This window comes from Schistocerca nitens, chromosome 8 (genome assembly GCF_023898315.1).
Source record: "Schistocerca nitens isolate TAMUIC-IGC-003100 chromosome 8, iqSchNite1.1, whole genome shotgun sequence".
NCBI lineage: Eukaryota > Metazoa > Arthropoda > Insecta > Orthoptera > Acrididae > Schistocerca > Schistocerca nitens.
Window position 1 is genome coordinate 530283642 of NC_064621.1, and position 27502 is coordinate 530311143.

Genomic DNA, 27502 nt, shown 5'->3' on the forward strand with positions numbered 1-27502 from the left:
TATTTAAGGTAATTTGATTTTGGAAACTATTCATCCAGACTGTTTGTCATACCTTATCATAGTGTCCTGAAAAACAAGTTGGCCATACAGATACTGTAACAAATAATACGTTTTCATACGAATCAATAACGCGTTTTAGAGGATTTAATGCAACATGCTGTTTTTATTTCGGAAAACTAATGGGTCATTTACATGAAAAGGGATATAAAATGTGCGGATATTAGCGGCATGATATACGATTTGAAGTTGTTGTTCTATCTGATGTGTAATTAAATACGATGGATCAGTTGTATCATCTTTGTGCCAGTGCTTTTCGTATCCTCAGTTGCCGTAGGATGCTCCCGTAACAATATGACTTCTCCTGTCCATGGTACTAAATCGGCAGAGAGAGCTGGAATTCTGGCAGCTAATAGTTCGACTCCTCCCGCTGCCAGCTTAGGCGAGTAAACTTTACTTTGCCCAATAGACATGATACAGTCGTGATTGCGTAAGTGTGTGTTGCATTTCGGTGATAAATAATTAATAGCAGTAACTATCACTTTTACAAGACCGTGAGTTCTCTCTGGTCTGACTTATCAGGCAGTACCGTCGGCGGCGAGTTCATTAAGCGCCCCAAACACTAGCTGGCAATCTCGACAGTAACGTCGCTTATAATCGGTAGCTCTCATCGACCGAGGTACATATGTGCTTTTACCAAGCATTGTAAACCAGTGTGTCGGGAAGTTCTGTTTTGGAACATAACCATGTTGAGCACCAACGGTAATTTATTTGCGTATGTCGACTAATATTCCTTAAAAAGTTGAAAATTGTTAAACATGTTTTGAAATGATTTTCTTGAGAACTGTAAGTTATTCGCGAAGGAAGTATTCAGCGAAAAATACCTGCTACCTGCCTGTCGTGGAGAGATTTATTTTTTCTTGAAAATGAAGACAGTGGCAACAGTCTGGACACGTATTCTCGAAAGCGGCGATTCAAATACTCGTCTGCTCATCCGAATTTAAGTTTTTAATGTCAGTGCAGAGATGGTTTCTTTGAAAAGGGCGTGACCGATTTCATTCCACATTCTTTCGCAATTGCAACGCCGTCTCCAATGATATTTTCGCGGACGGAGCGTTTAACTTTTACATTCAGTGCATCTTTGATAATTCGCACATTTTGATTCTCTGATGATTTTGCTAAGTATTTTAGGATCCAGTTTGCAAAGTGATTTAACATAGCGTATGACGATGTCTTCTGATGCTTATGCTATTCTGATTCTGTTCGTAGCACATGGATAATTAGGATTAAATCTACTCACACAGGTTAATATATTAATTCTTTACGGAATTTTCATTTGCTTTGCACCAACTGGAGCTGTCATTCAAAGAAACTAGTACAGATATTGGTGGTCATCCTGCGCTAGAAAAAATGTGAGACAAAAGTACAATTAATTCTATAAGACAACATTTTTCAAACTAGGTAGCCTCTGCTTATGATACAAATTATGTTGTATTTTTCATTAAGGCCAGTTGTGCTGTATACAGCATTCTAGTCTATATGTAGAAGGTACATCTTATAGTCTTAAAATTCTTTTTCATTTATTCGTCTTGTGGTTTAACTACAAGTACTTATGCAATGACTCTGCAATCTTCATCTGTCTATGAAAATGTTACCAGTAAAAGTACTGGTGCTTCCCTTAACTCTTGGAAATTGTAAGGGCACGAGGAAGATTATATGTACTAAATAGGTCTCGAACAGGAGAACCATAAAAACATCTATTAAATATTCAGACAATATCCTCATATTCTTTTTACAACTCAAGAAGTTCACTTAATCTTCGAGTTGTTTCACGAACAACTCAAAACCAGCAGCTGTATCCAGTATATGGCGACTATTACTATGAACTTCCTGTGAATTTTCACTTCTAAATTACAATCTCCAAAATGGTAATCACTGCAAAATATAAGAGTATCAATGTTTCTACACTCGACAACATTAAGAAAAGGATATGTTGCTACTCACCACATAGTGGCGATTTTGAGTCGCAGACCGTCACAACAAATATATAGCTAAACCTTTCGGCCAAAAGGACTTCTTCTAAAGCAGACATCACACACACACACACACACACACACACACACACACACACACACACACATTCACGCAAACATAATTCACACACACATAACCTGTGACCCTGGATGGCTCGGCCAATAACATTGTAATGATACCACCTCTGTTCCACAAATAATGTAATATTTTTTAAGAGGTACGATAGCTTCTGAAGAAGACAGTTTTAAAACTGTCGAAAACATGGTCAAGGTTTAACAAACATGTGACTGGCATGTGTTTTACAGGTTTACATTCGTCCTCTATGCATGGTCTCAATATATGCTTGAGTCGAAGCCATACACTGATGACACTACAAATCTGCCAAAAGCTGTTCTTATGGTCCATAAAACAAACAACGAAGAATTTTTATTCTTTGTGTAAATAGATGGAACATATTCCCATAATTTGTTCTGCAAACACAGCTGGTGTTAGAGCACAAAAATTTCTGAGCGTGATTATGAAATTCTTTACCTTTTACCAGCATGGAGTTACACTTCTCGAATGTGTAATATAGTTATAGATCTTAATATAAACATCTTTTATTCTACGCACCTCTGAACACAATAAGACCCTTACCCTGTGCATGCATCCCATTTACATTACTTCATGTAAACTGCTGAAGAAATGTATTTAGCAAGTAAACTCTCTGTGCCCCAAATTTCGTATATGTTTCGATATTCCTCGCTTATGCTTTGAAGTTTTCTGCCCATGGTATTTCTAAAGATGCTTTCACTTATTCTTTTATTCAGTTTCGCGAGACCTTGGTTATAAGGCCGGACGTTCAGTACCCGGTTTATGTTCAGTTGCTTATACTGTTCATGTTGGCTAATATTATTTCTTATTCTTATCCACAGCATTCACTCCGTTGTTCAAGTATTTAACTTGATCTTTGAGTTAACATGGACCCTTATGCCAGTTTTGGAAGAAGATTGGTTTAGGTTTTCCGTGGATTTCCCAAAAAATCGCTTAAGGGTAATGTCTGGATGATTCTTTTGATAGAACTTGGTCAATTTCCTTCCCTGTACTTCCCCAGCCAAAACTCATGTTACGCCTCTAATTACCTCATCTTCGACGGGTCTTCTATCTCGGAGAAAATTTATGGGAGACAATGTGACGTTAACGGCGACAGCCTTTAATTTTTATTTTTTCATGTATCTGTAAGCGCACGTCAGAAAGCTAATTAACTTCTTTTTGTACGTTTATAGTTGTCGTAGCGTAATTCAGTCCTGAGCTACTTTGCTGTATCGCTAAAACGTTTAATTATTTTTCAAACAATAGAAAATCGAGGATGGAGTTTCAGTATGCTAGTGGCTCTAATATCAAATGTTCCTTTTATTTAAATTGAAATGTCCTTATTGCTAGATTTACTTTGTGCTTTAGAGAGAGACACTGCACCTACCATGGAGGTAAAAACAAAAGGAAGATGGGGTTACTGACTTACGCTGTACGTTGCTTTGGAGCCAGAGTGGGCGGGGCCTGCCGCCATCTTGAAGAGCCCAAAACATTAGTAGACTGACGTTTACTATTGCCCTTCGTTCATCATCTCAGTCGTGTGCATACAAAACTTATTTTAAATACCAAAAATCACAGTGTTTACGTGAAAAACATAGTGTCATGAAAGCAATTTCGAACATTTTTCTGTTCTTGGATGCGTATTTGCTCTAGTAATACGACAAATTTGGCCTCGTTAATTTAACTTGTTTATTTGTTGAAATATTTAGAAAGACGAAGAAGAGAAGGAAGTTATGTGAAAGGCATGCTTTCGTAATCCATTTAATTCCACTTTTACTGTATTTGTATCGAGAGAAAATGAAGCTATAACTCCGAAATTTAAGCTTGTTTGTTTACTGCATCTTGTTCGTTACATTTTCAGCTTCAACTCGTATGCACAACATTTTTAGTGTTCACGTCTGCTTAGCTAGTGTTCTTTGCCAGCCCAACGTGTGCTTTGCGGAAATAAGCAGCGCATGCCATTGTGTCTTGTGCATGTCAACGAAGTGAACGATTATTGTAACGTCAAAGAAACAGAATTGCATTCGGGTACACCTCCATGCAGAATAGAGTTTTTGTTTTATTAGATAGTTAGTGTATTCGTTTCACTGTAGTTTGTACATCTCCTCATTTTGAAATATTACTTACGATGAATCATACAGCGTGTGACTAATAATAGCGTTTTACTAGGTAAAAAGAAGCTATGATTTTTTAAAAATGTCTCATCACTGAGAGCAATATCTTAAATGTGATTAAGGGAATAGTCTAAAACGCTTAGACCCACTAAATGGCTGTTTTTCTTGCATGTATGTGTAAGTTATTTGTGTAATAATGATAGCCTGACCTGTGTAACATTTAGGCCCACCGTTCCAACAGTAGCTCGTTTGCTTCTTTTCTTGGAATATTTCTCACCAATAACTGTCAGTTTTTCAGATATAACGAAACATACCACAGTTGGCATGTACGTCTAGTTTCATTATCTGTTTCATTTTATATTTGAATTTCATTATGTGCTCAAAGTACACAGGTTTATACCATGCTTTGTCATATAGCAGTAGTCAGTTAATTTCAAGTTCCATGTATCATTTGAATGATAAATAGTGATTGATGTGAAACGAATCATTTTAAATTAACATCTTTTTTCTCACAAATATGCCTTCATGCTGGTCATTTATTATTTTTATTTTTTAATTAAAGACAGACATGTTAGTACTTCCTACCCATCACCATTTACACATTACAATAACAGTCCTCTGCGGAATACGAGGCACTCTCATTGAAACCTGTTTTCAGTTTAGTCTCAAATTTTACTTTGCTGGCAGTCCGGCATTTTATATCAATCGGTAAGCGCTGTAAACTTTTGGTTGCAGCATTGTGAACCCATTTTCGTGCTACAGACAACCTTAATGTGGAGTAATGAATGTTTTATTTTTGTCTGGTATTCTAATTATGTACATCACTGTTCCTGTTGAAGTGCAGTGCATTACTTGCAACAAACTTCATAACGGAATAACGATGCCATGAAGCGGATAGACTGCTACTTACACGCCGAGCAGCAGGCAGGCACGACGAAAAGTGTGTTCACTTAAGTTTTCAACCGCACTCTTCTCCAGGAAGGAAGCAAAGCATACTCTCACATTCATAGACACACACACACAATCTTCACACACATACATATGTCTCCTGTCTCAGGCTTTTATAGCCAGAATCTTTTTTTTAAAGAGGGAGGAAATGTGAACAATGAATCTTATCTGCGAGAAGAGTTGGGCATGAGATACTGCAACAACAATCATCGAAATCAGATAGTCGTGTGTTGTGCGTCGATGAGACCAGTGATTGAGTGTGAATCGGATGCCGGAGCATTTGCGCTTTGGAAGGCAATGAAAAATACAGGAAAGAATAAGAGTAAAGAGCGCAGCCATAATTCACGCATACCAAATAAATATTGCTTGAATGGCTCCACTTATGAATGAAGTGTGATTCTTTTAAACTTCATATTAGGATCGGATCGATTAGTACAGCCGCAAATGACGCAAGCTGGATTTTTGATGAAACAGCTACGTATCCACACAATAAAAGCACCAGATGCTATTTAGGATACGACCACAAAAGCCGATGGACACGCCCAACGGTCGAAACTGGGCGCGGAGACGTCAGAGTGGCATCTCGGGGAAATATCACCGCGGTGAAACACGAAAATATAAATTCTGTGAACCTAGCGTTTTGGACTAGGCAAGATGGTGGACATCAGCTTCAAGGCAGCGACTTAATGACAAATTCACTCGTTTTTCATCTTCATGGTAGCTAGTGATAGTCAGATCAAAGAGGTTACAGGAAAGAGTGTGGTAGTAATCGCTGGTCAGTGCACATCGATAGATTTATGTCTACAGTCGCTTACGTAGCCTGACAATGAGATATACAAGTTTTTAAACAAGTGAATGTGTTCGACGAAGTGTTTTTTTTCTATAAAAAAGGAAAGGTGAGTTCTTGAATGGCATGATACTAGAATAGTAATTTCTTCACTGTGTTTCATGTATGATGAATGGAGACTGGAAGTTAGCAGGAACGGTGGAGCAGCTTACTACTCTGAGATTTTTTGCACCTGACTACCATTATGACGAAACCGAAAGCTGGAATGTTACATAACATGAGTTGCATACTATTATTAATGTATCGATGGCAGTGGGTAGTCACTTGAGAACCTTGGTGCCAAATAGATTGTATTAAATCGGGCATGGAGAGGGTCAATGTCTACCTAACGTATGTTACGTGTCGTAAGTCCCATAGACCACTACAGACCACATTTCTCGAAGATGTTTGGCTCTCAAAGATACTCCTACTCTACCACTCTCAATGCGTCTCACTGTAAGCAATCTTGGGAAACAACAAATCAACCAAGTAATATTCTAATGAAAAAGGGTGTTGTAGCCTATAAGAATACGGACCTACTGTGATAAATAAAATATAATTCAGAGGCGCTATGCTACAATTGCCAGGGATTGCTATCACAGCAATGTTTGCCACCTGTAGTTAATCCGAGAGCACAACAATGACAGAGTATCAGGCTAATGTCTCTCATTTATGTTCATAAATTATCTTCACAGTGAATCAGCCTATATGCTTCAGAACAATGCAGTATACATTAGTTCCTTCTAGAACAATGTGTCTTCTCTTTACTTATATAGAATTTAGATACCGGTTTCACTCACCGTTAAACAATTAATTTTGGACTGCCACGCGGGACTTCTAATGATGTAACTACAACAAACACTCGCTCGCCTGAACATTACCATCTTTCACAATAAATTTAGATTCTTTTAACTGCACTCTACTCTATAGCCATCTTGAAGACTATCGGAAGTACACACCAGCGCCGGGCCATGCAAGAAATCACTTACCCATGACGATGAGACTGCATCTTGATTCCAATACATGGTTCTACCATTGTTTTAAAGTTCAGTACAGTTCCAATGAGACTTCGTATCACGCAACGAAAAGAACTGCCTCGTGTACATTTTAACTAGCATAATAAATTGCGGAATAGCCTGTCGCGACTCAACTGATGTTCCAGACCCTGGGAGCAGTGTCTGGAAAGCAATTTGTACTGCAAAAGTACTTTCTGACCGAATAAGGGTAACATTTCATAGTAGCGGTCAGATACAGGTCTGTCCATTATGAAGGACTCAGGGCGACTCTCTAGAGCGAAAGCGCCAACGCCAAAACTAGCGCTCCCCTCCACTTTATTCGTATCTCCGCCTCAATGAGCAATCACGTCGTTACTCATTTTATAAACTAGTGAAAGAAAACAGCATGTAAGAGAGGAGATCGTTTCCTTAAGCCCTGTCCGCAATTACGTGCTTTAGATTACAATTAAAAATATATTTTTCTTAACGTCACTAGTATGTTTTGAAACAAGAAACTTAACTGCTTCAGATACCTGTTGCTTCATTAACTCTGTAACCGTGTTTTTGTTTTTGGAATGAGTGCGTGATTACTATTTTTGATTTTTAGCTCAGTGGTAAAATAGTAAGGAACTTATATTCTCATATTGTTCACGTACATATTGCGGTTTGGGTACTTTTATGAAGTTTAGAGTCGCTTTTTAGCGTTCCCGGCTAAAGAACTGTGCTCAGAGTTCAGGTTAATCTGGAGTAGTGGCACGAATATTGCAAGTTTTGCCTTGCTAGGAGTCGGTTTCATGCGCTATGATCAGATGTGAGGGGCAGTGATGGAGGCCGTAGTGAGTTGAGACTCTGTTGCCAGGGACAGAGACTTTTCTATAGAGACGGTTACAAACCCGGCTTAGTGGCAAAAGGGAGTGACAGCTGTCTAAATACAACGCACGTTTTTATCGTCAATACCTTTTGCTTTTGACCATGCAGATGTTATGGAATCTCCGTCAATGCCGCACCCAAAATTAAGTCCCGACCTAAAGAAAGAGGCAGTTCCCCGAAAAGCAAGCTTTTGTAACAGCTAGTGTTTCGTAAGTTTTAGAGTGGCCATTTAAATATTCCAGTCGTCAGTAAGTGTTAGAAACACATAACAGAGTCGTTACCGTAGGATATCGTCGATCATCTACTAAATCTAAGCGACTCTAAAGTTTAAGTGTTTAGGAAGCTCCATGTTGGTAAAATATTTTCACGATATTGAACTAAAATCGTGTCTATTTGGGTGCATTTAGTGTTGGAGTATTGATATTTTTGTCACTGAGTAATAGCCTATTTGCCTCTCGTTAATGCTTTATGTACCGGTAGAAGTATCAATATCTCAGCAGATAAAGTGTGCATACATTCATCAGTAATTACAATGTGGAGGTATCATATACGAGGATTGGAACTGAAATAGTGGCAACTGTGTATTCACAAGCGATACAAAGTGTTACATGTTTTTACCTGTTACTGTCCTTCAAAGTAGTCATCAGCGTTGTGTAGAACCCGTTGCCAGCGACGTGGAAGTCGTAGTATAGCGTTAGCAGAGCCTGTTCTGTTGATGGTTCAAATCGAGCGGTATACTGTCTGTCGAATCTCTGGAACAGTTCTGAAGCGAATGCCACGAAGTGGTTCCTTCATCTTCGGAATCAAATCAAAGTCACAAGGACTTAAGTCCCGGGTGTATGGTGGATGGTACAGTACTTCCCAGTCCCGTCGACCGAACAGAGCAGCCACAGCTTGCGCTGCCTGCTCCCGCGCATTGTCGTGCAAAATGATGGGTGGGTTGCGCAGAAAGTGTCACCGCTTCTTTCGCAAGGTTAGTCGCAGGTGACGCTCCAAAGACGAACAGTAATATTGTGCATTGACGGTCTGCCGTGGAAGAACGTAATGCGTTAGGATAAAACCATCACAGTCGTACATGAGAACCACCATAACTTTAGACCGCTCCATTCCCACCGTCAACAGAACAGGGTCTGCTAACGGTATACTACGCCATCCACATCGCTGGTAACGAGTTCTACACAACGCTGGTGACTACTTTGAAGGGCAGTAACAGGTGCTAACATGTAACACATTTGTATCGGTTGTGAATAAATAGTTGCCACTATTTAAGTTCAAGCCCTCGTACATGGCGTCAGGAGTAGAAGAGCAACTATTTGCATTGATGAATGATGAAAATGCTCTGAATGACATAACGTCAGTATTTACTTCATTTGAAAACTAATAATTACAGCTATTATGAGTAGTATGCTTCAGGTTGGTTAGCACCTCCGAGTGCGCGTGACACAAGGAATTTATTAAGGATTATTTTTTCCTGGGCAGCAGGTCAGGTACTGAGGTATGGACGTATGGGCGCAAAACGGCAGACTACTCTGATAAGTGCATCAGTGGCCTTAGTTTAAACATTTTTGGAAGGTGGCTATAAACAGCCGTCAAGTAACGTATAAAATGCATGTTATACTATCAGCTGCTTTTTGTATTTATTTAAAACCCAAATATCGACCCGTTTCAGTCACAGATCATCTTCATGCATTAGGGTTAAAACAGTTTAAGTCGCAACCTGACATCTGTCTATACTTACTCGTAAATAATGGCCATATCTTATATGTAGAGATGTCTTGTATTCCACTTCAGCACACAGCACTTTTAAAGGCAGACGTACCAGTGACATGTGAAACACTGCAGTACTGCAGAGAAGATCAGAGGTGTGACTGACACATCAGATTTTCTCTTCAGTACCGCAGTGTTTCGCATGTCATTAGTAGGTTTGCCTTTAAAAGTTCTGTGTAATATACTGGAAGTCATGACATGCCCTACGTATGAGACGTGGTGATTAATTAAGTAATGACGTATGTGATGTTGCGGCTTAAACTGTTTTAACTCTAATGCGTGAAGATGGATTGTGACTGAAACAGGTCGATATTTGGGTTTTAAATTAAAAAAAAAAGCAGGTGATCGTCTAATATACATTTTATACAGGCCTCAGTTTACATTTAAACGCTGTGGTGAAACACCGATTTGTAACTATTTACGTGAATGATGTTAACATTAGCAACATTTCAAGTAATCTACTTCATTTAACGACGTACGGAGCTTCACACTCGTCAGACGTTACGGTAGTTCTACAGCGAAAGGGCGTATTTTTGGCGATGTCGTGTACACGGCTCAGAAGATTTTAAAGTCTGACGTGTACTGGCTAAAAATGGCTCTGAGCACTATGGGACTTCTGTGGGCATTAGTCCCCTAGAACTTAGAACTACTTAAACCTAACTAACCTAAGGACATCACACACATCCATGCCCGAGGCAGGATTCGAACCTGCGACCGTAGCGGTCGCGCGGCTCCGGACTGAGCGCCTAGAACCGCTAGACCATCGCGGCCGGCTGACGTGTACTGAAGCAAAATCTTTTGCAGTACCACTTCAAAATGGCCCAAAGGCCGAAACTGCGACTGTGAAATAATTAATGTCTACAGTGAACGGCAGTTATGATGTCATTTAAAAAATAAAAATATACCTAAATAATTTATACAGTCAATGACGAATTTGATAAAAAATTCTGCATGACTGTAAACCCCGACCATGAGAAGTCAATCAGTTATGTATTCCCACACCTTAACATCTGAACCACCAGAATGGTTACGTTCGGTAATGTCCAAGAAGGATCTCTCGCCGTATCAGGGTACTTCCAGCAATCGAAAATGAACCGGCGTGTGTAGTAACATTCGCGGACTTACGCTGTTCTGCGGCACGTTCTGCAGAATAGGTTCTGATATTACACGAATGACGGGTGTGCCGCGAATTCACTTCACGTTTTCAGTATATCGTTCAAATGGTTCAAATGGCTCTAAGCACTATAGGACTTAACATCTGAGGTCATTAGTCCCCTAGACGTAGAACTACTTAAACCTAACTAACCTAAGGTCATCACACACATCCATGCCCGAGGAAAGATTCGAACCTGCGACCATAGCAGCAGCGCGGTTCCGGCCTGCAGCGCCTAGAACCGTTCGGCCACCGCGGCAGGCAGTATATCGTTGTTTGTAAGAAATCTAGTACGTTTGCGTTCAGAAGGGAAGGACTTACTAGATGTTTCATTTAACACATGTATAATATGTGTTTTTTTCATTTAATTCTTAAGTTTATTCGTCCTAGCTATCACCGTATTGGAAGTGTTAATGATGATGTGGTTCGCTCTAAAATGAAATTATCTTCAGCATAATCTTCAGTGTCCCTGTCTACTTGAATGAGCACTCCATATTTAATGAAAAAAGAGAGAGAGTGAGCTGGGAAATAACCAAGACGAGGACGTGCAGTAGTAAATGAAAGTGAAGGTTAAATAGTCCTAGTGTACATAATGGTAAATTTAATGCTCAGATATCTCTTCCGAGCCACAGATGAATTCAGCCACTCGATTCTCTATTGGTGTTTCTCACTTTTTCGATCGGGAAGGAAACCGCACACGTACTACATTTCTTACAAACAACGATATACTGAAAACGTGAATTCGCGGCAGCCGGTCATTCGTTTGTTGATACTGTTCCGCTGTTGTCGGCGTGCATTGGAAACAGCGCCACGACTATCGGCATCTCTGCGGGCTTCCCCGCAATATCAGCGGCCGGTTGGCTTGTCGCGGCTCTTTAATCTCGGGCCCAGCCGAGGAGAACGCAGATGTTATCCGCTGCGGGCCGCATCTCGGCGTCAGGGCTGGCTTTGGCAAGTGGCCATTACGCGGCTCCAGATTCCCAGACCAGACAGAATAACAGCATTCCGGTTGGCCGCCTTGGCAAGAGCGGGCCGCCCGCCGCCCGCCGCCCGCTGGCTGGTGGATTAACCGGCGAGGTCTCCAGCCCGCCGCTGCGGGCCGCTCCAAGGGAGACCCCGTCTACTCCCTACTGTCCGAGCACTGCGTCACATTCCAAGTAGGGATCGTAGGTATATCGGTACCTTTCAACGCCAATTTAATGGGACTATCACAACCTCTCAGAATAAACGGTTTCTGATGTAACCGATTTTCGGTTTTTATTCCGATAATTTCCTATAATAAAAGTAGAAATTGAACGAAGATTGAAAAATTTTGACTCACTCAGTTCCAAGACAAAAAGGATGAAAATATTAAATTAAATAGGCAAATAAAAGAAATTTTAATAATCAATAAAAAGAGTCTCGATCTGTCTTTCAGATTTTTATTTTTTTTATTTTTACTACCGGTTTCTGCCCTTTCCTCGGATCATCTTCAGGCTTACACCACCGTTATGGCTGCTGGGAGCGGCAAACAGTGACAAACGTACTTCTACGGATCTCGCTCCGTTTGCCACCAACAGCCACCATAATGACGGTGTCTGAATATGGTCCGAGGGAAGGAACGAAATCTGTAGCAAAAATAAAAAATAATCTGAAAGACTGTTTTAATTGATTTTTAACAGTTTGTACTGATCGCTGTACCCCGGAGAAGAATGCTTCGTAAGATTTTTTTTTTTTTTTTTTTTTTTTGTTTAATGAAGACCTAGTCCCTCCACTATTCGCTGTTTCACTCAAAACGTAATAAGTGGTTGACTACTAAAACAAATCACCGGTATTTTCCTATTGAACTTAATTTTTTGAAACTCATCTCAGAATTCGTGATGTAATCGCTAATCATATTACTCTTTGAAAATTACGTATAGTCAGTGCTAAAGAGCGAAAACTTAGGTTGAAAAACTCTGTTCTACGTGTTAATTTGTGTAAGGACAACAAACAGATAAAGGCGTGAAACGTTGTGACAAACAGCAGATTAGCTGCTTCTATTTTTACTGTTAACTATGAATGAACCGTTAAGTTGTACTTATTCTCCTTATATGATGAGATAGGTTGGTTGTAGCTCCTCCCTGTATTAATCTTTTAAAGCAAATGTAGTGTTGTACTTCAATGAAACCGCACTTCGTAAAATACTTCCAGACTAGGGATGATGTCATCTGTAATACAACTGACGTACAACAACGACAGTGGGGCACCTACCATGTAGACCAGATGGGCAAGTCTTACACACTGTATGTACACACGTACCATCTAATAGGCGACACCACGTGATAACAGGTAAGGTATCGTTCCAGAAATGCTGCACCATTTCTTATTTCATGTATTTGTTGCTCGTTTCTGTCGGCATTGTTATTAAAATATCAATTATCGCTTTTCCCGTTTTCTACAATAACGCAATATTTCACAGCAACACAAATTTTACTAATCTTAATTACCTGTTCTTTAAAAAAAGGTTTATTTAAAAAAGGAAAAGTTTAGCACTACTGCTATGGCTAATTAATATTTCGATTTTTTTACCCGATTATTTTCAGTAAAAAGAAAAAAAGCACCTGTTATATCCTAGGCCAAATAAATATCAAAAATACCGGTTATTCAGAACTAAAATACCGCTATTGGTTTTAACTGGTCGGTTTTTCCCATACCTAATGCCAAGGAGGGTCATAGTGATGCTTACAGCTTTGTTTCTGCTCAACAGCGAGGGCAACAGACGTACAGCACCGGCTCAGTTTCAGAATTTTCTACACCCAGAAATGAAAAAAATACACAACTATCCAGAATGAAACATCTAGATCCACAAACATATTCCAAAAGGAACAGCTTGGTAAAGGGTACATCGTGGAAAAATTATAGATTTTCTGTCCTGTTCCATTTGCTTATTTAGCGAGGGAGAAATGGCTAACTATATGACTCTGAACGTTCTAACCTGTCTTACTTCCAAGCTCCCGCCACGAGATAGACGATTGTGCAACAGAGGTATAGCACTGTTCTGCAATAATATTGGTTCTTGCGAAACTTCTTATCACCTGGACAGATAATCGTTACTAGCTCACGAAACACAGACCAATATGTTCGAAGAAACTGCAGGCTCGCAGCCGGCCGTCGGTGGAAAATTTATTTCTCTATTCTTGTATTGTTGCCGTTCTCAACACCGGCTTTCTAACTACAATGTTGGCAACCAGAAAGTGATTAGCAAAAACGAGATGCCTGTAATTAAAGTTCACTGTGCCCACTCTGATGGAGAAATAAAGTGATTGATCATTACAGTTCATTACGCTGAGGATTTAGGATTATGTCTGGGATTCATAGAAAATGCGGTTTACTATAACAATTTTCACTATATTCTGAAAACGATAAAGTGTAAAGTTTCAAATAAATATTTAACCAAGCAATGCTACTATCAGCTATTGCACTATCAGAGCTGCGTGGATCATATTATCCCTAGATAACGAAACTGTTCAATAACCATTATCGATGTAAATGTTCAAAGTGAATGCTCGCCAAAATTTGATGTTAATACTCATCAAACGCCACGCTAGTAATGATAGAAGGTCTATCCTGCGACGAAACGTGAAAATACGACATACGCAAACTGAGAATTAAATCACTGGAGTCGTACCGCGATTAACAAAAAAATTGCTCTGAGCACTATGGGACTTAACTTCTGAGGTCATCAGTCCCCTAGAACTTAGAACTACTTAAACCTAACTAACCTAAGGACATCACACACATCCATGCCCGCGATTAACACTTTACCCCAACGCGAACTCATTGTTACGTTCATACCGAGTTACATAATACGACATCCAAGGCTGTTCCTTGCAACTGCACAAACGCGACTCGGCTTCCGACGCGGAGTGCGCACTGATACGAATCTAGAAGAGAACTGGGGCCCACTCTAACTCGCACGCTCTTATTTATACAGCCTCGGTGCGGACCGCCGAATGCCAATGAAGCTCTGAATTTAATTGTGCTATCAGCACACAGGTAAGTATCTGTAATAAAATTCTGATGTGGCTACGCTAAATACTTTTGGCGAGAGAATTATTTTAGTTCCACTGAACGCAATAGATGAGCTCTGAACTTGACCTTTGGAGAGACGCTACAGCTGTAGTTTTATAGCTACCTTTTGGAACATTCTCACATCTTTGTTATTATTGCGTATCTCCATTCTACCTAAATCTAAACATCCTAGCTTTATCTAATGACCTTGTTATCTATCTTGCTTCCATACTCTTAAGACACAAAAACAGAAAATCATGAATTTCAACCAAAATATTACTTTGTGAGATCCAGCATGCTGTTTCCATTAAATTACAATGAAAAAGGAATCCGAATATAAATTTTGAAGTTTCTAGCTCCTTCCTGTGGTGCCGATGATTTTTATGTAAAACATCCGAATTTCGAAAACTGTTAAAATTACAAAACTGAAACTTAACACATTATCATTTTTGCATCATTCCTGACTTGCTATTAACTTTTCAGATTATTACTTTACTTTTAAGATATTGCACAACATTCGTGATGTCATAGCTAGTTACAGTAGACTTGGCTGGCACACAATGGAAAGCATATGAATTCTATATGGCGTGAGTAAGCTGCTTCCCTACAGTGGCAGTCATCATCAATTGACTAAGTACTGAGTCTTTGATGGATCACCTAAGGATGACTGGCAGGATCCTAGTGGAAAATTCGTGGAATATAGCTGATGACAAGTGGTAGTGAGCCCGAAATTTATATGAACACTAAATTCTCAGAAAATATTATAAATTCGCAACAGACCAATATCACTGCAATTTGGAAATTTGTGGTAAGGTCTTATGGGCCCTCACTGCTAAGAAGCTTATGCACTGCTTAATCTAACTTAACTAACTTACGAGGTGCATTCAAGTTCTAAGGCCTCCGATTTTTTTTTTAATTAACTACTCACCCGAAATCGATGAAACTTGGCGTTACTTCTCGACGTAATCGCCCTGCAGACGTACACATTTTTCACAACGCTGACGCCATGATTCCATGGCAGCGGCGAAGGCTTCTTTAGGAGTCTGTTTTGACCACTGGAAAATCGCTGAGGCAATAGCAGCACGGCTGGTGAATGTGCGGCCACGGAGAGTGTCTTTCATTGTTGGAAAAAGCCAAAAGTCACTAGGAGCCAGGTCAGGTGAGTAGGGAGCATGAGGAATCACTTCAAAGTTGTTATCACGAAGAAACTGTTGCGTAACGTTAGCTCGATGTGCGGGTGCGTTGTCTTGGTGAAACAGCATACGCGCAGCCCTTTCCGGACGTTTTCGTTGCAGTGCAGGAAGGAATTTGTTCTTCAAAACATTTTAGTAGGATGCACCTGTTACCGTAGTGCCCTTTGGAACGCAATGGGTAAGGATTGCGCCCTCGCTGTCCCAGAACATGGACACCATCATTTTTTCAGCACTGGCGGTTACCCGAAATTTTTTTGGTGGCGGTGAATCTCTGTGCTTCTATTGAGCTGACTGGCGCTATGTTTCTGGATTGAAAAATGACATCCATGTCTCATCCATTGTCACACCTGACGAAAAGAAAGTCCCATTCAAATGGTTCAAATGGCTCCGAGCACTAGGGGACTCAACTTCTGAGGTCATCAGTCCCCTAGAACTTAGAACTACTTAAACCTAACTAACCTAAGGACATCACACACATCCATGCCCAAGGCAGGATTCGAACCTGCGACCGTAGCGGTCTCGCGGTTCCAGACTGTAGTGCCTAGAACCGCACGGCCACTCCGGCCAGCAAAGTCCCATTCGTGCTGTCGTTACGCGTCAACATTGCTTGGCAACATGCCACACGGGCAGCCATGTGGTCGTCCGTCAGCATTCGTGGCACCCACCTGGATGACACTTTTCGCATTTTCAGGTCGTCATGCAGGATTGTGTGCACAGAACCCACAGAAATGCCAACTCTGGAGGCGATCTGTTCAACAGTCACTCGGCGATCCCCCAAAACAGTTCTCTACACTTTCTCGATCATGTCGTCAGACCGGCTTGTGCGAGCCCGAGGTTGTTTCGGTTTATTGTCACACGATGTTCTGCCTTCATTAAACTGTCGCAGCCGCGAACGCACTTTCGACACATCCATAACTCCATCACCACATGTCTCCTTCAACTGTCGATGAATTTCAATTGGTTTCACACCACGCAAATTCAGAAAACGAATGATTCCACGCTGTTCAAGTAAGGAAAACGTCGCCATTTTAAGTATTTAAAGCAGTTCTCATTCTCGCCGCTGGCGGTAAAATTCCATCTGCCCAACGGTGCTGGCATCTCTGGGACGTATTGACAATGAACGCGGCCTCATTTTAAAACAATGCGCATGTTTCTATCTCTTTCCAGTCCGGAGAAAAAAAATCGGAGGCCTTAGAACTTGAATGCACCTTGTACGCTAAGGACATCACACACATCCATGCCCGAGGGTGGACTCGAACCTCCGACGGGAGGAGCCGCGCGGATTGTGACAAGGCGCCCTAGACCGCGCGGCTACCAAGCGCGGCAATATGGGTCCACAATTTCGTTAATCATTAACATAAAGGCTTTACCTTTAATTAACTTGAAATGTTTACGTTTCATTTTTTATCCTGATTTTTAGTCCTTTTCTTTTTCAAGAACAGCAGATCTGAGTAATACAGAATGAGTAATACACCTTTGTTTTAGTCTTAACAAGAAGTTACAGAGTAACGTTACATTGTCTGACAAAAAAAGTGAAACACCCAGAAAACATAGTAGATGTCAATATAACTTTGTACACGTAGACAACATTGATGGGTACGTAAATGAATAGCGGTGCAATTTCTGTGACAGGTAGAATGGCCAACAGAGTGCGTTAGTGCTGTTCGTGTTTAGTGCTTTTATAACGCCTGGTAGCCAGTATAAGGAACGTGAACAGCGGCAGATGTTCACTGATGACTGTGAAGAACATTGACACAACGTGTATTCATGTGAGACAACACTGTCAAAATTTGACAGTATTTGAAACAAGTCACACCGCGAGGTCTCCATTTGCCTCATTGATGGAATCGTGCAGTATTCAGTTCTGTGGGACATATGGACGTGACAGTGGCCGGATATTAAAGTGCACGTGAATGTGAAGGCAGACATACACGTAATCATAGTTCTAGTAGACCACGTGTGACCAATACAGGGGAGGATTGCTGTACTGAGCACCTAACGTGTAGGAAAGGCTTCACATCCGCGCCTGCAAGTAGAAAATATGTAATGGGCTTTTTTTCAGTGTCTCCATTGTGGATGACGAACTGCGACTGTGATTTAAACTGGCGTTGCAACCAATCGCTTTTTTTACGATTTATTCAATCATGAACATGTTTTCGAGGCACTACAGGCTCATCTTCAGATGGAGGTGTTACAGAACCATTATCTTGACCAAGTGTAGCTAGATGCAGTGTTGGTGTTGCCGACGGAAATGTAGTAATCGGTGACGAAACGTTTACGAATCTGAAAGTTTTTTATGTTTTAGGTACGTACAGTGCACTGCCTTGTGGTATTCACATCAGATTGCTTCTCATAAGGTGCATTATTACGCTATGTACACTGGCTCACATGATGTAAACAATCCTGTGGGCCAGTGTAAAACCAAGTGTAGTTACATACTGTGTTTATTTGTGTACGTAGAGTAATAATGCACGTTATAAGAAGCCGTCTGATGTGAATACCACAAGGCAGTGCACTCAACACCAGCACTGCATCTAGCTACACTTGGCCCACAAGGTAAAGTTTCTGTAACGCCTCCATCTGAAGATGTCCGCAGCTAGTCGTCTCGTGGTCGCGTTCTCGCTTCCCGAGCAAGTGGTACCGGGTTAAAAAAAAAATTTCAAATGTGTGTAAATTCCTAAGGGTCCAAACTGTTGAGGTCATCGGTCTCTAGTCTTAAACACTACTTAAAGTAAGAACAACAGACGCATCCATGCCCAAGAGAGGACTAGAATCCCCGGCAGGTGGGGCCGCGGAGTCCGGTACATGGCGCCTGAAACCGCACGGCCACTCCGCGCGGCGTCCCGGTTTCGATTCCCGGCGGGATATGGGATTTTCACCTGCAGCAAGATGACTGGGTGTGTGTGTTCTCCTCATCATTTCATCATCATTCATGAAAGTGGCGAGTTTGGGCCGAGAAAAGGTTGGGAATTTGTAGGGGAGCTGATAACGTCACAGTTGAGCGCCCGACAAACCAATCATCATCATGATCATCCATCTGAAGATGAGCCTTCAGTGGCTCGAAGATATGTTCATGGTTGAATAAATCGTAAAGAAGCGGCTGGTTGCATATTTATTACCAGGTAAACGCCAAGTACTGGGCTCCCTGCAACGTTCTTTGTCATTCCGCACCACTGCTGGCGACCAGCAGCAGCTAGGGAATTACCGCCCCACTCCTTGGTTGCTGGTAACACCACACCAAAAATTGCTGCCTTTGGAGTGCTTCCATGGTCGAGAAGGATGGACTGCTGAAGAATGTTGTCGTTTTGTGTTCGGGGATGAAACGCGGTTCAGCGCTACCTTAGGTGTCCATTCTCGGCGAGAGCGGCGACGACGTCGGGAGAGGTTCCAGTCTTCCAATTTTTTGTAAAGGCACTGGGGTGTTACTCGTGGCATCGTGGTGTGTGGAGCCATCACGGCTATTAGTGGTTGAGGGAACTCTGACGGCACAATGGCACGTCATGGTCATACTAATGCTTCATTTGTTACCTCCCACGCTACAGTATCGTGGTGCCAATCTTCTAGACGACAATGCTCGTCCAGACGTCGCACGTCTGCCTATGAACTGAGATACTCCCGTGGCCAGCGACATTCCCATACCTCTTCCCGACAGAACGTGTGTGAGAGCTGTTCGAACGTCAGCTCTGTCCCTATGACAGCATCCCGGATATCAAGAACCATTTACAACAGTTGTGGGCCGGCTTGCCTCGGGAGAGGATACAATGACTTTATGACAGCCTCGCCAACCGAATCACTACTTGCATCCAGGCCAGAGTGTGTGTAATCTCATATTAATCAGTGGTCTAATATTGCGAAGTTCTTGGTATTTTTGACATGATTTTGTAATCAATGCAGTAACGTCATATACGCTATCAACCCACAAAGTTTCAGTAAGAATAGGAGCTGAAGCAATGAGTTAAAATTTTTGTCACAGTTGGGACTTGAACCTGGATGTCGTACTTACAAGATAGATGTGCTGACGACTTTTTTCGGGGTGGCGGCGGCGGCCTACATCCTCCCCTCACGGCTGCGCCTTACGCTCGCCAAGTTTCACCTTCGTCGGCTTTGGCACTTAGGCCATATTTTCCCGAATTATCACTCTTTTGGAACTGAAATTCGGCGCGAAACACGGACACATGTTTTTTTTTCCATATACGCTTTTAATTTTGTAACCACAGTGAAGCAGTAAAGTGACGTGAGATAATAACAGACTGCCATTTCCAACGCCGAAAGTTCTTCCTATGACATAGCTCAAAACAGAATAGTGACGGAAAAATTCGTAACATATATTTGTTCGAAAACATTTCCGCACTTTAAGTTATTATGCACTGGAAGCAACGTCATGTCTATAAGGAAGCTATTTATATTTCGATAGAGGAAACAAAATTCGTTGCCGGAGAAGTTTTGCCATATTACAACAGCTTCCATTTAATATCAATATAAGAGAATTTCCTGAGTAGTAAGTGAAGAGAGTAAGTGTTCCTCTTCCAATTAGCAAAACTGAGGTCCTAATTGTAGCAACAGATAAAATGTTATGAAAGCAACCCTTATACACTCCTGGAAATAGAAAAAAGAACACATTGACACCGGTGTGTCAGACCCACCATACTTGCTCCGGACACTGCGAGAGGGCTGTACAAGCAATGATCACACGCACGGCACAGCGGACACACCAGGACCCGCGGTGTTGGCCGTCGAACGGCGCTAGCTGCGCAGCATTTGTGCACCGCCGCCGTCAGTGTCAGCCAGTTTGCCGTGGCATACGGAGCTCCATCGCAGTCTTTAACACTGGTAGCATGCCGCGACAGCGTGGACGTGAACCGTATGTGCAGTTGACGGACATTGAGCGAGGGCGTATAGTGGGCATGCGGGAGGCCGGGTGGACGTACCGCCGAATTGCTCAACACGTGGGGCGTGAGGTCTCCACAGTACATCGATGTTGTCGCCAGTGGTCGGCGGAAGGTGCACGTGCCCGTCGACCTGGGACCGGACCGCAGCGACGCATGGATGCACGCCAAGACTGTAGGATCCTACGCAGTGCCGTAGGGGACCGCACCGCCACTTCCTAGCAAATTAGGGACACTGTTGCTCCTGGGGTATCGGCGAGGACCATTCGCAACCGTCTCCATGAAGCTGGGCTACGGTCCCGCACACCGTTAGGCCGTCTTCCGCTCACGCCCCAACATCGTGCAGCCCGCCTCCAGTGGTGTCACGACAGGCGTGAATGGAGGGACGAATGGAGACGTGTCGTCTTCAGCGATGAGAGTCGCTTCTGCCTTGGTGCCAATGATGGTCGTATGCGTGTTTGGCGCCGTGCAGGTGAGCGCCACAATCAGGACTGCATACGACCGAGGCACACAGGGCCAACACCCGGCATCATGGTGTGGGGAGCGATCTCCTACACTGGCCGTACACCACTGGTGATCGTCGAGGGGACACTGAATAGTGCACGGTACATCCAAACCGTCATCGAACCCATCGTTCTACCATTCCTAGACCGGCAAGGGAACTTGCTGTTCCAACAGGACAATGCACGTCCGCATGTATCCCGTGCCACCCAACGTGCTCTAGAAGGTGTAAATCAACTACCCTGGCCAGCAAGATCTCCGGATCTGTCCCCCATTGAGCATGTTTGGGACTGGATGAAGCGTCGTCTCACGCGGTCTGCACGTCCAGCACGAACGCTGGTCCAACTGAGGCGCCAGGTGGAAATGGCATGGCAAGCCGTTCCACAGGACTACATCCAGCATCTCTACGATCGTCTCCATGGGAGAATAGCAGCCTGCATTGCTGCGAAAGGTGGATATACACTGTACTAGTGCCGACATTGTGCATGCTCTGTTGCCTGTGCCTATGTGCCTGTGGTTCTGTCAGTGTGATCATGTGATGTATCTGACCCCAGGAATGTGTCAATAAAGTTTCCCCTTCCTGGGACAATGAATTCACGGTGTTCTTATTTCAATTTCCAGGAGTGTATTTATTATTCTTCGGCAATTAAAATGTTCCTTCTGCAATATAAACCATGCACTCTTCTAAGTTCGACGTTTAGTTTGTTAGCACGTAAAACACAAACTGTCCCATAATCCACGAATAACTGTTATTCTTTGCCGACGGATAAAATTTCCATTCGGTTTGTAAACTTTGGGTTGACTTTCTGTGGCTCTGTTGATAAGTGCTAATTTCTTCCCAGTCCAGTTCCAATTCCTGACTTTATTTTCACATAAGGGCATGTGCGCCATAGTTACTACAAGCTGACGTTTGTCGCAGTATCGAGATGGTCTCAGTTTGATTTTGTGTAATCGTTCCGCTGTGGGTATGGTTTCGTTTACGACGTCATGACATACGGCACTGACTCTGATTAGCAGATTTTATTGTTGATATTTCTCCAAATATTCATCCACTTTTTTTTATTTCGTTCTGAGTTAGACTGCCATTGTCCTGCCCACGTATTCCCGTCGTAACCTGTATTAAAAGTTCTTCAGCGTCCAACTATTTCCGTTCCGGCGTAGAGATCCCTGGAATACTTTGCGGCATATTATTTTACGGCGGTCTGAGTAGTGTGTCCTCCTCCTCCATCGTATCCCATTGCGGTTGTTATTCTCTGTTTCCCTCTGCGTGTCTCTATTATTACGTGGTATAACGACGTACGTTCCTGCGTAAGGTCGTTCTTGTCCCGGGCTCGCATACGCAACACCTCCAGACGCTGCCGGAATAGGGCGATTATTTTCGACTTAAAGCGTTTCATCTTGATTTTGTTGGCCGAAAGGCCTTCAAGTAGCTTATAAAGGTGTCGAAAACATGAGAAGTAATATTCCGCCATTTGTTTCCGCCAATATGTTCGGCCCTTTGCATACCGCATAACGCATTTGCGAAGAAAAGTTTTTATGTTCGTTCCACCAAGCTATTCGCTCACGATACTTCGTTCAGGAACGTAACCATTCGCGCCAAGTGTGTCTCATCTGCTGCTTAATTTCAGCTTCCTGCAATAATGAGATTTTAAGTTGCCATATTCAACGGCGACGAATAGATTTTTGTGGGATATACCTGAATGAAACGTTGTATGCACAATGGTCGGAGAAGCTCTTCGTCATACCTCACAATCATCGATATTGCTCATCAATTCTTTAGTAACATCGATTGTGTCTAACCTGCTTGCTGAAGTGCTGCTGACATCTGTATAGCAGATAAGTTGGGGATTCATGTAAATCCAGTGAAGCTTTCTGTGGGATGTTCCTGAATGAAATATGGTATGCACAATGGTCGGAGAATTTCTTACGCCATGTCTCACAATCATCGATACTGCACATAAATTCTTTTTTGTAACATCGATTGTGTCTAACCTACTTGCTGAAGTGCTGCTGACATCTGTATTGCAGATAAGTTCGGGATTCATGTAAGTCCAGTTGTCTTGCAGTTCTCATTCATTCATCAATGTTTTGTAGCTCTTGACACGAGTTAAGGTTAAGCATCTGGTCTGCATAGCGCAACACACAGTTAAAATCTCCGACAAGTATGGCGGTAGCCCCAACGTTCGTTAGCAGTTCGACAGTCCCATTCCGGTAAAAGTTACTTCTATACCGTCTTTTGTTAACCCGCGGCGGTGCATATACGTTAATTAAAATGAGGTTATGAAGTTGACCAGTGGCACACCTACACGTGTCTAAAATAGCTGGAGTTCAACATGAGATGGTTTCGTTTACAATTGAAACGTCTCACTGGATTCTGTTCATCCTATTCTGTCCACCGCCTGGTGGCGGTTTAATTTATTAACTCTCCCAGAAACACTGAGCAATCAAACTAAGGCTTATTAAATGATATTTTGTTTGACATTTTGTGTTCCATAGGAAATCATGTCCTGTATTTATTACGTTTTTCTCTTCACTCTACCCTATGTGTGCGTGAATGTGATTGAATGGGTGTTTTTACGAGTAGTTTCGGGTTTCTTTTGTGGGGAACGCTGAGTTGGTTGTCGGCTGCTAGGAGCAGGTGATGTTTGCTTCTCGTTTGGAGGGTAGCACAGGATGACCAACTTAGGATCCCAGTACCTGGACAGAGAGGTTTACCCCTTCTAGTCTGAGGTTGGTTTGTCTCTCTGGTTGGTGGTGGAAGCCTACCCCTCTGGTAACTTCCGTTGCACCGGTGTTTAGGCGAAGCTCGGTGGAGAAAGGACACTCTGCAGCTAGCAGTTGGTGAGTACAGTTCGTAGCTCCTAGAGAAGTTTTCTGCTGATACGAAGTAGGTCGAATTAGAACTTCCCTATGTTAAATTCGTGGCATATTTAAGAACTTCAGCTTAACTGAAGAGTGTGTAATTATGTATTTTCGGTATGTGGCATAATTATTTTGTTAAAAATCGGCGATGATGGTGGTTTAAATTAAAAGTGAGGAAGTCGCTTTGTTCCTTTCGGACAGTCGTGGGTATGTAGATGGAATGAGTGAATTATTGTGTTCCACTTCCCTTTTGTGTGTTTTTCCTTTTTAATTGCGCGATTCCACAATTTTTTCCAATTATTTAGTTAAACATTTTTATTCAGGCACCAGTCATGTGTACTTATAGGATGGGAATCAAGTTCAGTAATGAAATAAATGTGCTACGTAAAAGATAAACTCTGCGTCCTTATCTTTCTCATTGATGCCAGTTTTCAAATTAATTTTCTGTTCCCTGACTTTTTGATATACAACATACAACGCTGTTCATCTTGTTAGTTTCTTTATAAAAATAGAATTCTTATAATTAAATTCTTAATTTAATTAAACTGATAATTTCCAGTTCGGTCTCCTCTTAATGTTAGGAAGGTCTTGGGCTGGTGGCGACCCTGTAATTTTTAAATTTATGATTGTCTTTGTGAAGTGGCTTAACCAGAAACTGCGCAGAATGGTTACATCCCCATTATTCTTGGTTCATAACGTATGTCGAGCCTTGCCTAAGAACCATTTACAGTTCTACATACATACTTTACACGATGTCATACCATACGGCACCGACTCTTCTAGTCAGTACAGTTTTATTACTGATATTTTTCCAAACATTCATCCACTTTTTCGCAAGATATTTTACCATAATTGGATTGTGAATATGATTTCTGGTAACGTAATCGTAGACGGATCTGGTGTTGGTTTGTGCCGGAGGACGTCTTGTATAACTACAATTTACATAGTACTTTGAGACGTAATCTAGGCTGGCATCTGTATGTGCTACACTGATGGGAGCATTGCTTTTCCCAGAATGTAATGAGACGAATAGAAGTTTCGTAATGCCTGCCTTAGTGGCATGGATGAGTTTAAAAGCACGAGCTAGAAACAGTGCGTCACATCTAGATTTAACATATTTTCTCGTAATCCCCAGTTATATCTTTGCAATGTTGCTTTGTGGAAGGATACCTTGAAAATACACGGTGCCGTAAAAAGAACCACTGGATTTGATTTGCGTAATATCAGTGGTGGGAGCGGAATGGTGCGGTAGGGGACCTGTTATTTTGTAGGCCCCGTCCAGTTTAGTAGCAATGGTGCAGTGGACCGTGCAACATCGTGTTTTCGCTGTTGAACATTTCTTCAAAACTGATGACTGTGAGATCACACAGTTCAACGACTTTTCCGTACACACTTCAGTATTCCACGAAATAGTTCGATACCTGATTTCAACATCGTGTTTTCGCTGTTGAACATTTCTTCAAAAGTGATGACTGTGAGATCACAGTTCAACGACTTTTCCGTACACACTTCAGTATTCCACGAAATAGTTCGATACCTGATTTCAACATAATATTGCGTTGGGTTGCTTCTTTTAGCACAACTGGATCAGTCATGAAGCAGACATCGCCTGGTCGTCCTCGCAAAGTGCGAACACAGGAAAATGTCGACAGAGTGGAATCATCTGTTCTTCAGAGTCCTCGCCATTCCACTGGGCGGCGTGCTCCGACTTTGGGCTTGTCTCGTCATCCTGAAGGATTAGCTACATTTTCATCTTTCCAAAACTATGATCGTGCAGAAGATTTTTTTGAAGAAGGTGGTGTTCGTGTAACAGTGAATGCTGCATGTCATGTTGCAGCACTACGCAATTTCTTGCAGCCACAACTGGCCAGAATAGGGATGAACATGGCACACATGTGGTTCGAGCAAGATGGAGCCACAGCCCACGCGGCTAATGATTCCGTATCAGTTGTTCGAGGAATGTTCCCCAACACATGATCTCACATTTCGGCGATGTCCACTGGCCAACACGATCGGAAGATTTGTCGAATTTTGACTTCTTCTTATGGGACTGCCTAAAATTAAAGTGTACTGCAACAAACCTCGTACACTCAATGACCTGAAAGATGCAATACGGCAAGAAATTGTTCCTGTTCTACATGATATATTGACGAATGTGTTGGTGAACTTCGAAGAAAGACTTTTAATGTGTATTCAAGAAAAAGGCTGCTATCTGCCTGACATTATCTTTAAAACGTGAAAAACGTGACAATTTATAAATTGGATACATTACCAGTTATAGTGATGTGAGTATATTTTGTATATGATCAAAGCAGAGTGAATTATAATTGTCTGAAATACATGCGTTCTTTTTGCATCAGTCTGTATTTTCTACCACACGCACCAATATGCTGGAGCTACTTTTCTTGCGATGACGTGCCGTATCGCTAAGACGGATGCGACATGATATATGTTCCTTTTTCATTTCCGATATTGATGATGGCATCACAAACTCTTATGTCCGTTAGTGTAGTTGTTTCAACTTGAAGTAACATGGTAAAATGTATATGCCTGCCGCGGTGGCCGTGCGGTTCTAGCGCTGCAATCCAGAACCGCGGGGCTGCTACGGTCGCAGGTTCGAATCCTGCCTCGGGCATGGATTCGTGTGTTGTCCTTAGGTTAGTTAGGTTTAAGTAGTTCTAAGTTCTAGGGGACTGATGACCTACGATGTTAAGTCCCATAGTGCTCAGAGCCATTTGAAACATTTGAAAATGTATATCAGCGGCATAAAGATAATCTTCCAAACACTATAATTTTACCGCCGAACTTATCCTGTGGACATCTACTGCAACCAGCTTGAATGCCTCCATATAAATGTTTACTACTGCTCAGTATCATCCGACCAAAGCATGCTCGGGTCCGAAATAGACGGGGAGAATGCTAATAGAGTTGTGTTCATTTGATTGTCTAGGTTCATACTGACGTCCTCATTCTGAATGGGACCCATTATCCACATTACATTAGCCACAGTCAATTCACCTGTCTGACATTTCTTACAGATTTCTCTGGTGCGTGTCCTTTTCCTTCCTAACTCCTGTGTCTCTTCCTGACTTTGTATTTTACATCTACAATCCTGGAAATTGAAATAAGAACACCGTGAATTCATTGTCCCAGGAAGGGGAAACTTTATTGACACATTCCTGGGGTCAGATACATCACATGATCACACTGACAGAACCACAGGCACATAGACACAGGCAACAGAGCATGCAC